We start from the raw sequence: 13,285 nt of genomic DNA, 5'->3' as shown, positions 1-13,285 counted from the left end.
TGGTAATGAGTTTACTAGTTTACTTTCATTAAAAAGGCAAAGGGGCAAGAAAGACCAAAAAATCTTTCTGAATTTTTTTTAAAGAACAGAACACAATTTCTACGCTCAACTCAATTTCATTTAGGAAGCATTAATTAAGCACCTACAGCATGCTAGGCATTGTGCTAGACACTGGGAATATAGAGAGACAACAGAGCTTAACTCTTACTAGTTTGGATACAGAGTATCCAAAAAATCTTGGTGCATTTTTAATCTATTAAAGCTTTAATGACTTAAATAACAAGATCATAGCTGCACTAAAACTTTTGGGACACCGTGTATTGACAATTTTGTTCTAAATAATAGCCATCAACAAAAGCCAGAGGTTCTGGAATGAATTCCCATCTCTATTTATTCTGTTTGGCCTGAGCTTACTTATTTAACTTTTCTGGGCCTTAGTTTCCACAGCTATGAAACAAAGGGATTGAATGAGATGATCTCTAAGGTCTATCCAGCTGAACATCTGATGTCCCCTGCAGCTGATACTTGAGTAAGACTCATGCCCTACCTATTGCCTTCACTACCATTTTTACTGAGTAGATCCTCCTTCTAAGATGAACAAAATGTCCAGAATTTATCAATCACAGTGCTACAAAGAAGAAAAATTTAGAAGGCAGCAAAGTTAAAGGAGAGGGTCTGTGGAGGGATGGGAGCTGTGTTCAAATAGCATCTCTGACACTTAACTACCAGTGTGAGCTGGAAGGGGGGAGGGACACTTGTGCATCTTCCCTGGTCCTCTGTATCTGTCTCTCTAAAACAAAGGGGCTGAACCACCTAGCCCCTCAGGTCCCTAACAGCGCTACTTCTATGATTCAGTGATTCTTCTTTTTCTAAACGATCGAACCCTCAGCACCCGATCTATCTTTTCATTAGTACATGTGTCTGTCCTTTTGGATGGAGTTCTCCTTCTGCATCTTTCTGATAGAATATATCTTTCAGGGTTCCTAACTTGGGGTCCAAAAACTTGTTCTGTTAATATTTTGACAATTATATTTCAATAAATCGGTTTCCTTTGCAATCCTATTCCACATTTTATTTTTTGCTTTAAAAAAACTTTATTTTGAGAAATCAGTAGGCTTTATCAGACTGACAATTGAGTCTACAATACACAAAAAGTTCAAGAACCCCCCTCCCCACATAATGTATTATTATGATTATTAATATTTTTATTTGGATTCTGTGAAGGTTTAGTATCCACATGACCCTAAGACAATGGCCCCTCAAGTCTTTCCCTACTCCAATCCATAGCCCTCAATCTCTCTGCGCTCCTGTGACATACATATTGGTGCTCTCAGGTGTCAACTTGATTTCCCTAAAACACAAGTGTGACTATATCATCCCCACGCATGATTTGCCATTACTTATTTCTTTATCTCATGCCTCCCTGCCATTCAATAAATTCAAGTTGATCTCTATTATCTTCAAGGTCAAATATGAAAGCCTCTTTCTCAATCTAATTTTTTTTCCCATTGATATGACCTCTTGGCTGAAAAGGAAATGTCTTGTTTTCTTATTTCTCCATTGCAGGAAAGATTCCTTTGGAAGAAATTCTCTGTGGCATTTGGCAAATCCTGTGCCAGGCTGGGATCCAGCCCCCCACCTCTGGGCTCAGTCTTCCTTTCAGGGCTCCCAGTGAGTCCTTTGAGTTCTGTATCAAGTTGGAACCAGATCTTCACCCCACAGCCTTTCCAGGATTCCAGAGGCCAGCCCTGGACCAGTCCTGCTTCCCAATGCCACCTCCTGCCTCCTGACCAGATGTCCCTAGGCCACACTTCTGTTTGCTCCTGCCTTCTGTGAGGCAACATTCTAGACTTCACGGTAAACAATGTCATTACTCCCCACATTGTTGCATCTTGAGGGATTAACAGTCTAATCACTCACCTCCAACATTGAATCTCTATAGCTGCTGTTTCTCTCCCTGGACTCATTTCACAATGGTTAACTTATTCCAGCCTCCCCCCTCATTTTCCCCATCTCAGTGATTCCACATTCCTTTATACTGATGCACAAAGTTCATTCCTCATCCCCAACCATCCACTCCCTTACTTAAATCCCCTTTAACTACTGCTCCCCCCCCCCCAAAGTCCCTCTTCAGATCTACCTGACCTGCCAAAGCTTTTTTCTGGAATGTCTGCTTCATAATTAACGCACTTGTTTTCATCTTTTTTTTTTTTTTTTGTAGAGCAGTTGGGGTTGTGACTTGCCCAGAGTCACACAGCTAGTGAGTGTTATGTGTCTGAGGCCAGATTTGAGCTCAGGTCCTCCTGACTCCAGGGCTGGTGCTCTATCCACTGCACCACCCAGCTGCCCCTGTTTTCATTTTAAACCTTATCATTTCTCGTTGCTTCCACCTTCTGGCCCTCACTGAGTCTTGGTTGTGTCTTTGTTGCCAATGCATCCTTGGCCTTCCTTTCCAGGAACAGCCAAACTGATGGAGAGAAATATTATTCTGGCTCTCTGTTGCCACATCCCCAATCTCCCTGTAGCACCACCACTCAGCAATCTCTCTTCCTTTGCTATCCACAATTTTCAAATGTATCACCCAATCCAGATGCTCCAGCTGTTACCTATTGATCTCCAGGTTATGCCTCTTTCCTCAATGAGTTCAGTGTGGGCTCACAGTCTTTTCTCCCCAACTTTTGCCTTCCTACTGAGGGACTTCAATATTATGGACCCCATTAATGATCCTTTAAATATCTCAGTCTCCCAGTTCTGCAATCTGCTCACTTTTCATGACCAATTTCTCCACCCCATCTCAGCTACACACAGAAATGGTCATGCCTTTACCATCGCCCATAAGAATTCTACTTCCGTGTTCACTGGATGTTCATGAGATTCCTTTATCTGATCACAATCTTTGATTATTTCACTTTTCCTCTGCCTTACAACACCTGTTTTTCATCCTCACCATATCCTTCAAGCCCCCCATACCTCAGTTCTGTCTGAAGCCATCACCCCATGTACTGCTCCCATCCCTATCTCAGTATCCAGGTTCAACCCTGCACTATACTTTACACTGCAGTCTCTTGCCCCTTTGTCCAGTTGAAGATCATGTCTTGCCAAATCCCAACCCTGGATTCCTGCCACTATCCATCTTCTTCCTTCCTATTCATGTACTGCTAAACTGATCTAGAGGAAATCACAAAACTGTGCTGACTGGTTCTGCTACAAATTTATGTTATGTGATCTCAACTTTCTCACTGTAGCAAACCAATCCTTTTACACCTTCCTAATCAATTTGCTATCCCTCCACCACAGCTGCTATTTAAAACATTTTCATTTCTTTTCAGGTTCTTTAGAGCACCCACCCACATAGCTGAGGACCTTATATCATACTTTGCTGAAAAAACTGGGTCAATTTGCTGCGAGTTCCCTCTTCTACCCTTCTCCTCTTATGACACCATTGAGACATCTTCCCCCACTACTTTATCTTTTACTCATCTCATATGAGAAGGAGGACTTTCTCCTTGCTAAAGTAAATTCCTCAATGTGTACCCTTGATTCTCACCCCCCCATCTTCTCCTGCATCTTTCCCTTTCCATGGTCCTCATTCTCTCTTTAATCTTTCCCTATCTACTCGCTAAGCCAGATAGATGGCACAGTGGATAGAGTGCTGGGCCTGGAGTCAGGAAGATCCATCTTCCTGAGTTCAAATCTGGCCTCAGACACTGGGCAGGTCACTCAGCCCTGTTTGCCTCAATTTCACCATCCACCAAATAACCTGGAGAAGGAAATGGCAAACCACTGTAGTATCTTTGCCAAGAAAACCCCAAATGGGGTCACAAAGAGTGAGACGTGATGATTGAAACAACAATAGGTTTCCGATAGATTATCAAACGCAGGGAGATGCTACACACACATTTTTTTTTACACACGTACACATATATACACATATTGTATATGTATGTTCTCTAATATGAGGGCAAGAGTTGAAGAGGAGAGAGGCTGTGAGCCAGTCATTGAATTTATTCAGTAAAGAAGAGTGTCTTAGAGGTATATAGACAACAGCTACCAGAATATTGATAGGGTGGTATATATGGATTGAGTAAATTTCAAAGGAGTAGTGGTGACTCGGTGATGATGGTAGAAGGAGAACCTGGAAGTGTCAATGGGGAGCAAGGAACATTGGGATTTTCCTACCTTATCCAATAAGTCAGGGGAATGAGTGAATGTGCAACCAATGCTGGAAAGGAAGGCCAGGGAAGCTGTGTCATCAGTGGATGGGGGACAGGGGGAGCCAGGTTTCAGTGAATACAAGAAGCTGGAGGAAGTGAGACTGAGGGATGAGGTTGGTGGAGGAGGGTGGTGGTGGAATACTACTAGGGAAATTTTGTCTTGATATCAATAAAAATCCAAAATCACTTTCACAATGGGCTGCCATCAATATAGGTATCATGAAAACCATTACTTAACCTCCACAAAAGTGGGCAAAAGACTCAAGTTAACATTGTCATCATTGGACATATAGGTTCTAGCAAGTCCACCACTCCTGGCCACCTCATCTATAAATGGTGGAATTGATAGGAGAACCATTGAGAAGTTTGAGAAGGAGGCTGCTGAGATGGAAAAGAGCTCCTTCAAATATGCCTGGGTCTTGGATAAGCTGAAGGCTGAACATGAGTGTGGTGTCACTACAGACATCTCCCTGTGGAAATTTGAGGCCAGTAAGTATCATATGACCATTATTTTTTATGTTTTATATTATTTTTATTTGTCTTGCTAAATATTTTCCAATTACATTTAAAAAAAATTTCTAAACATTTTTATTTAAAGTTTTGAGTTCCAAATTCTATCACTCCCTTCCTCCCCTATGATGACAAGCAATCAGATACAGGTTGTATATGTGCAGTTATGTAAAACGTTTCCATATTAGTCATTTTATACAAGAAGGCTTGAATAAAAGAAAAAAAATGAAAGTGAAAAATAGCACGCTTCAATCTGTATTCAATTTTTTCCCTGAAGGCAGATAGTATGCTCCATCCTTAGTCCTTTGGGATTGTCTTGGATGATTGTATTGCTGAGAATAACTATGTCATTCACAGTTCTTCATCGAACAATATTGCTGATACTGTGTAAACATTCTCCTGGTTCTGTTCACTTCACTATGCCTCAGTTCATGTCTTTCCAGGTTTTTTGAAATCATCCTGCTTGTCCTTATATGTGACCACTGTTGATACTCTATTACACAGAGTCTTTATCAAGAATATGATCTCAGAACATCTCAGGCTGATTATGCTGTCCTGATTGTTGCTGCTAGTGTTGGTGACTTTGAAGCTCAAAGAATGGTATCTCAAAGAATGGGCTGACCCATGAGCCTTCTGGCCTACACACTAGTATGAAACCTTTGATTATTGGTATTGATAAAATGGATTCCACCGAGCCCTGCTATAGCCAGAAGAGAAATGAGGAAATTGTCAAGGAAGATAGTACCTATTTTAAGAAAATTGGCTACAACCTTGACATAGTAGCTTTTGTGCCAATTTCCAGTTGAAATGGTGATAACATGCTGGAGCCAAACTCTAATACACCTTAGTTCAAGGGAGATAAAGTCACTTATAAGGATGGCAATGCCAATGGAACTATGCTGCTTGATGCTTTGGATTGCATCTTGCCACCAACTTGTCCAACTGACAAGCCTCTGTGTCTACTCCTCCAAAATGTCTACAAGATTGGTAGTATTGGTACTGTGCCTATTGGCTGTGTGGAGATTTGTGTTCTATAATCTATAATCGGTGTTCTATAATATAATCACTTTTGCCCCAGTCAATGTTACAACTGAAGTACAATTTGTTGAAATGCACCATGAAGCTTTGAGTGAGCCTCTGCCTGGGGATAATAGTGGTTTCAAAATCAAGAATATATCTGTCAAGGATGTTCACAATGGTAATGTGGCTGGTGATAGCAAGAATTACCCACCTAGGTGGAGCCAAGATAGTAGAGTAAAAGCAGGGACTCACTTGAGCTCTCCCTCAAACTCCTCCAAATATTTGTGAAAAATGACTCCAAAAACTTCTAGAGCAGCAGAATCCACAGAAAGACAGAGTGAAACACATTTCCAGCCCAAGACAATCTGGATGGTCAATGGGAAAAGTCTGTTGCTCTGGGCTGGGAGAGGAGCACAGTTAGTGTGGGCTGGCAAATACCGGGGCCCAACAAACCTGGAATAGGCCTCAGGAGACTGAATCAAAGGGAGATGAGGTGGTTTCCAGACTTCTCAACCCACAAATACAAAGACAACTTACATGGTCAGTGGGAAAGATCTGTCAGACCTGGGTGTGAGAGGAGTATGGTTCAGCCCTGGCTTTAGCATAGCTCCAGGGCAGTGGCCACAGCAGCCACGGTTGCTTCTGGAGCTCTCAGCCCACAGATGGTGGGGGGATCGAGAAGCTGATCAGAGGGGGATTGCTCTTGCTTTGCTCATGCTTTGATGTGGGTCCCAGTCCTGGGTGGCAGTCCTGGGGTGAGGAGGAGAACTGACATAGCAGAGCTTGTGGCAGCAGTACAGAGGAAACCCTCCTCTTATTTTCAGGGCAGAAAAGAGTGCTTATGGTCAGTCACAGACCAGAGCACAGGCCAGGAGAAATGTAAACAACTTTCCTTAGAACATATCACCTTGGAAGAACTGAAAAGTTACAGGTCCCTAAAAGTATCTCTAAAAAAGCTGTGCAAAACCCCTGAAGCTTGGGACAGTATGCCTTCCACACTGTAAGCAGAGCCTACCTTAACAAAGAGTTAAAAAGCCAAATGACTGGCTGGGAAGATGAGCAAACAAGAAAAAAAGTCAGACTATAGAATCTCATTTTGGTGACAAGGAAGATCAAAACATACAACCAGAAGAAGACAACAAAGTCAAAGCTCCTACGTCCAAAGCCTCTAAGAAAAAAATATGAATTGGTCTCAGGCCATAGAAGACCTCAAAAAGGATTTTGAAAATTGAGTAAGAGAAGTAGAGGAAAAATCGGGAAGAGAAAAAAGAGTGATGCAAGAAAATCATGAAAAACAACTCAACAGCTTGCTAAAGAAGACCCAAAAAATGCTGAAGAAGATAACACCTTAAAAAATAGACTAGACCAAATGGCAAAAGAGGTCCAAAAAGTCAATGAGAAGAATACCTTAAAAAGCAGAATTGGCCAAATAGAAAAGGAGGTCCAAAAGCTCACTGAGGGAAATAATTCCTTAAAAATTAAAATGGAGCTAATGGAAGCTAATGACTCTATGAGAAATCAAGAAATTATAAAACAAAACCAAAAGAATGAAAAAATAGAAGACAATGTTAAATATCTCATTGGAAAAACAACTGACCAGAAAATAGATCTAGGAGAGATAACTTAAAAAATTATTGGACTACCTGAAAGTCATGATCAAAAATAAAAGAGCCTAGACATCATCTTTCAAGAAATTATCAAGGAAAACTGCCCTGCTATTCTGGAACCAGAGGGTAAAATAGAAATGGAAAGAATTCACCAATCACCTCCTGAAAGATATCCCCAAAGGAAAACTCCCAAGAATATTATAGCCAAATTCCAGTGTTCCCAGATCAAGGGGAAAGTATTGCAAGCAGCCAGAAAGAAACAATTCAAGTATCGTGGAAACACAATCAGGATAACACAAGATTTAGCAGCTTCTACATTAAGGGATCATAGGTCTTGGAATATGATATTGTGAAGGTCAAAGGAGCTAGAATTAAAACCAAGAATCACCTCCCCAGCAAAACTGAGTGTAATCAATTTTGAAAATCAAGTAAGGGGGGGAAATTGACATTCAATAACAGAGGAATTTAATGCATTCTTGAGAAGCCAGAGCTAAATAGAAAAACTGACTTTCCAATACAAGACTCAAGAGAAGCATGAAAAGGTAAACAGGAAAGAGAAAACATAAGGGACTTATTAAAGTTGAACTATTTACATTCCTACATGGCAAGATGATATTTGTAACTCATGAGACCTTTCTCAGTATTAGGGTAGTTGGAGACAATATATGTAGACAGAGGGCACAGGGTGAGTTGAATATGAAGGGATGGTATCTAAAAAAGAAAATTAAGGGGTGAGAGAGAAATGTACTGGGAGAAGGAGAAAGGGAGAGGTAGAATGCAGTAAATTATCTAACATAAAAGAGGCAAGAAAAAACCTTTACTGTGGAGGGGAAGAGGGTAGAGGTAAGGAATGAGTGAACTTTACAAATTGGATTTGGCTTAAGGAGGGAATAACATACATACCCAATTGGATATGGAAATCTACCTCACCCAACAGGAAAGTAGGCGGGAAGGAGATGAGAGGGAGGGGTGATAGAAGGGAGGGCAGATTGGGGGAGGGGGTAATCAGAAGCAAACACTTTAGAGGAGTGACAGGGACAAAGGAAAGAATAGAATAAATGGGGGCTGGGATAAGATGGAGGGAAATATAGTTAGACTTTTATAACATGACTATTCTGGAAGTGTTTTACATGACTACACATGTGTAACCTATATCAAATTATTTGCCTTCTCAATGAGGGTGGGTAGTGAAGGAGTAGGGGGGAGAATTTGGAACTCAAAGTTTTAGAAATGAATGTTAGAAATTGTTTCTGTGTGCAACTGGGAAATAAGATACACAGGCAAAGGGGTATAGAATTCCATCATACCCTACAGGAGAATAGAAGAGAAAGGGAAAAGAGGGGGATAATAGAAGGGAGAACAGATTGGGTGAAGTGGGAATCAGAATTCAGGCCTTCATGCGGTGGGGAGATGGGAGGGATGGGTAGAAAATTTGGAACTTAAAATCTTGTGGAAGCAAATGTTGAAAACCAAAAATTAATAAATACATTGGAAAAAAGAAGAAGAAGAATGACCCACCCGTGGAAGCAGCTGGCTTCATTGCACAGGTCATTAGCCTGAACCATTTAGGCTAAATCAATGCTGGCTGTGTGCCTGTTCTGGATCGTCACACCACTCACATTGTTTGCAAGTTTGCTGAACTGAAGGAGAAGATTGACCATTGATCTAGTAAGAAGCTAGAAGATGGCCCTAAATTCCTGAAGTCCACTGATGCTGCCATCATTGACATGATTCCAGGCAAGCCCGTGTGTGTAGAGAGCTTCTCTGACCATCCCCCTCTGAGTTGTTTTGCTGTTCCTGTTATGAGGCAGAGCCCTGCAGTTGGTGTCATCAAGGATGTAGACAAGAAGGCTGCTGGAACTGGCAAGGTCACAAAATCTGCCCAGAGGGCTAAATGAATATTCTGTACAACACTTGCCACCCCAGTCTTAGTTAGTGCTGGAAAAATGGTCTCAGAACTGTTTGTCTCAGTTGGTCAATTAGGTTTAATAGCAAAAGACTGGTTAATGATTACAATGCATCATAAAAGCTTCAGGAGGAAAGGAACACTTTTGTGGACCATATATTTTGTGGCACTTCTAAGTTATGAGTTTTTAAAATCAGCAATTTTAAAATGGAAACAGCTTGATCAAAAATCTGTCACAGAATTTTGAGACCATTAAAATAGTTTAATGTGAAAAAAAAATCAAAATCAAAATCAAAACTACAAGAGCAAAAGTAGTAAAAAGACAACAGCACTTTGTGCCAACTAGAGCAGGAGTTAACCTGGGTCTGTGAACTTGTTTATTGTTGTCATTTTAATATTTTGGTGGCTACTTCAATAGGATTATTTTCCTTTGTAACCTTATGTATTTTATTTTATACTTTTAAAGACATCATTCTAAGAAGGGGTCCATAGGCTTCACTAAACTGTTCAAGGCATTCAGAGCACAAAAAGGTGAAAAATCCCTGAACTGGAACATTCCCAAAATGGAATGGGCTGCCTCAAGAGGTAGACACTGATTCTCGTTCACTGGAGGTCTTGAAGCAAAGGTGGAATGACCCCCTTCAGGTATGCTGTTCAGGGCATTCTTGTCCAGGTTATGTTGGACTGAATCCATGGGATGCCATGATTTTGTGAAGCTCCTTAAGGATTTTGCTTGAGACTCCTTTGATTTCTTATAGAAACAATTGCTGTGAGTGGTGGTGCTTTGTGAACCCCAAGGAGAGAATATACGGCCTTGGTACTGTCAATTGCTGGACCGGAAGGGCAAATGCCACTATTTAGGAAGATTTGTTCTCTACATTCAGCTCAGCTCTAAACTGAGTAAGCCTGGACAAGTCCTGTAAGCTCTTCTCGTGTCAGATGGAGAAATATTAAAAGAGACATAGACTGTCTCAATCCCCTTCCCTGTCCCAGGAACCCTGTGGAAATAAATGGGAAGACTGGCCAAAACATCACTAACTCTGCAAAGGACAGGATTATATGTGGAATCCAAGTTACAGTAAAGCTGTTTGGTTCAGCATTTTTTTTCCAAAATGGGTTTTGTCGATGCCTTTTGTGTTTATGCCAGTCATTTCAGTTCTTCAACTAGTTTCTTTATTGTGACAAAGAAAAATAAATAAGCAAAAGCATCTGATGGGGTGCTCACATCTGATAATGGATATTCAATTTTGTCCCGATAGTCCCCCCACCCTCCACTAGGAGGTGAGGAGGTATGTTACATTCTCTGTTCTCTGGGATCTCCATTCTTTTTTCAGTTACTCAGAGATTTCCTTCCTTTAGTGATCTTTTCATTTAAATAGTTGGAATCATGTATAATCCTCTTTAAGTTCTGTTTGTTTCGTTCTGCATCAGTTCCTACCATCTTCCCATATTGCCCTGAATTTCTAGTACTCAATCTTTTCTTCCTGGAACGTAATATTCTATTACATTTACATGCCTCACTTCTAGCCAGTCCCTCAATCAATGGGAATCTACTTTGTCTCAATGTAACCTAAGAAGTGATTCATTTATTTCAAATAAATATCCTCATTCTGGCTGGCTTGGCAACATACATCTATGGTAGGAAAAACACATAAATCTCTGGCTTTTTATAATTAGAAAAGGACTAGTAAAATAGATATTTGAGGATGATTAGTGAAAGGAAGACTTTCTGCTCCTGCAGACCCCAACATAACTAAGAATTGGTTTGTCTTTGATGGCACTCAATGGGGTTTCAAACACAAAGAGATATAGGCCACCAGCATGAGTTTATAGTCACACTTTCCAAAGTGAAATATTTGTAATTTTTCTGGTCAGCTTTGCATTTGAAATTTAAAGGTACAGGAAGTCTGGAGCAGACATGAGTTTTGATCAATCATAGATCTAGAGTTGATAGGGACCTTAGAGGCCCTGTAGTCTAAATCTTCTCATTTTGTAAATGAGGAAACTGAGGCCCAGGAAGGTTAGGCAGTTCATAGAATTGTTGACTTCCAACTAGAGAGGATCTTAAAGTTCATCTGATCATCCCTCTCATTTTATAAATGAGGCAACTGAGGCACAGAGAGGTGAAGAGATTTGCCCAAGGTCATGTTGGTGACAGTATTGACTACTGACATACATACTAACAGAGTTGAGATTTGAACCCACATTTCCTGACTCTGAATCCAATACTTTTTCTACTGTACCTGAGCCACAATTTCTGTGTATGATTCACTCTACTCTTCTATGCCCATCTTTGCAATGGAGTTACCAAGTATCCCAATTGACATCCCCATGGTCACAGCTAATAAATATCAGAGTCATGATCTGAACCTTTGTATCCAGAGTCAGCATCTCACTGTTATACTCTCCTCTCAACAATTATTCATTTATTGTGTACCAGACTTTGTGTTAAGTGCTGGTGATGCAGAGATAAAAACAGAAATAGTCTCCACCTTCCAAGACCACAGTTTCTAGGCAGAAACAACATGGACAGAGATGAGCAAATATGTGATCTATGCAAAGTAAATGAAAAGTAACTGTGGATCACTAGCACCCAGGGCATCAAGGAAGGCCTCATGTAGAAGGTGGCAGTCAAGATGGACTTTCAGTTTGTCTTATTTTGTTAAGTTCTGCTTATGAAAGAAATTTGGAATTCTAAGAAGGAGGAGGAAGAAGTAAATGCTTACTCTCAACCACAAGGGCAGAGATGAGGTCTTGCACTTTATTTTACAGAAGAGGAAACTGAGGTGCAGACAAGGTTACTTGACTTGCCTGAGGTTACATAGGTAACAAGTGGCCAACCTGAGAGGTCATTTCAGTCCCCGCAATTCTAAACTTCATTGTCTTGTTACTGTACCGTGGCTGCCTCTTTTTTATTTTATACTGTTAGGATATTTTATCACTATCAGGACACTGGCAGAGGAAAAAAAAAGTCTTTGTTTTTGCTGAGAAAAGGGTTGAAACTTTCCACTGGAAATCCGCTTATAAAATCCTGGTCTTTCTGCCTTTAGTTTCTCTCTTCTCCAGTCTGCCCTTTCACACCACTGACAGTATTATTTCCTAAAATGCGAGCTTGACCATGTCACTACCCTACTCCTTAAATTTCAATGATTCCCTGTTACCTCTAGGATCAAATATAAAGACCTCTGGTTGGCATTTAAGACCCCTCATAATATGACACCAGCATATCTTTCCAGCCTTGTTTCATTTTTCTTCCCTTCATGGCCTCTACAATCCAGCAAAACTGGCCTTCTTACCATTCCGGATCCAGTTACATCTCCCATGGCCAGTGCCTTGGCACTATCTCCTGTATCTGGAATGCACTCCATCCCCACCTCTAGTTTCCCTGAAGTCTCAGCTCAAGCACTTCCTTCTGCATAAAGCCTTTGCTGACCTCTGCCAGATGGCAAGACCTTCCCCCTAAATTACTGAGACTGAGATAGGCCAAGTCATTTGACCAAGGCTACACAGCATGCGTCTGAGGTAGGATTTGAACTCAAGTCTTCCTGACTCCAAGTGTGGTGCTCTCACCACCATGCCAGCTAGCTTCTCCTTACCGGTTCTATGAGAGTGTGCTCTCAGTTTTCCTCCAAACTGCTCTTCCAGCTATCTTACATTCTCCTCTTGACCAACTCTACATTTTGGCCGATCGGGGTTATTAGCAGTTCCCTGTGATTTCAGGTAAACCATCAGCCAAAGCTGGCACATACTCCCTGCCCATCCTGGATTCTCAGAATTTGGATTTTCATTCAAGGCTCAGCTGTCCCAGCTGCTTCCGCCCCTGAGCATGCTTCCTTATCATCCTAATTGTTAATAATGATAATGGTGAGCACTCATATAGCTCTTAGGGATTATGAAGCTCTGGGCTTTATCAATGCTATCTCATGTAATCCTCACAATAGCCCAGTGAGGAAAGTGATATTATCCTCATTTTCCAGATTGGGAAACTTAATGTTTCCTAAAAATGAGCTCTCTTGATCTGTGCCTTC

At 41.0% G+C, this 13,285-nt stretch overlaps 1 pseudogene; it reads left to right on the top strand.

The window, feature by feature from the left end:
• The first annotated feature begins 4,219 nt into the window (after nt 1–4,219).
• Nucleotides 4,220–9,249, top strand: LOC110222944 (elongation factor 1-alpha 1-like; annotated as a pseudogene).
• The last annotated feature ends 4,036 nt before the right edge of the window (nt 9,250–13,285 follow it).

Source organism: Phascolarctos cinereus, unplaced genomic scaffold, assembly GCF_003287225.1.
Source record: "Phascolarctos cinereus isolate Bilbo 61053 unplaced genomic scaffold, phaCin_HiC Scaffold_9;HRSCAF=440, whole genome shotgun sequence".
NCBI classification, from domain to species: Eukaryota; Metazoa; Chordata; class Mammalia; order Diprotodontia; family Phascolarctidae; genus Phascolarctos; species Phascolarctos cinereus.
This window is presented reverse-complemented; position numbering and strand designations above follow the sequence as displayed.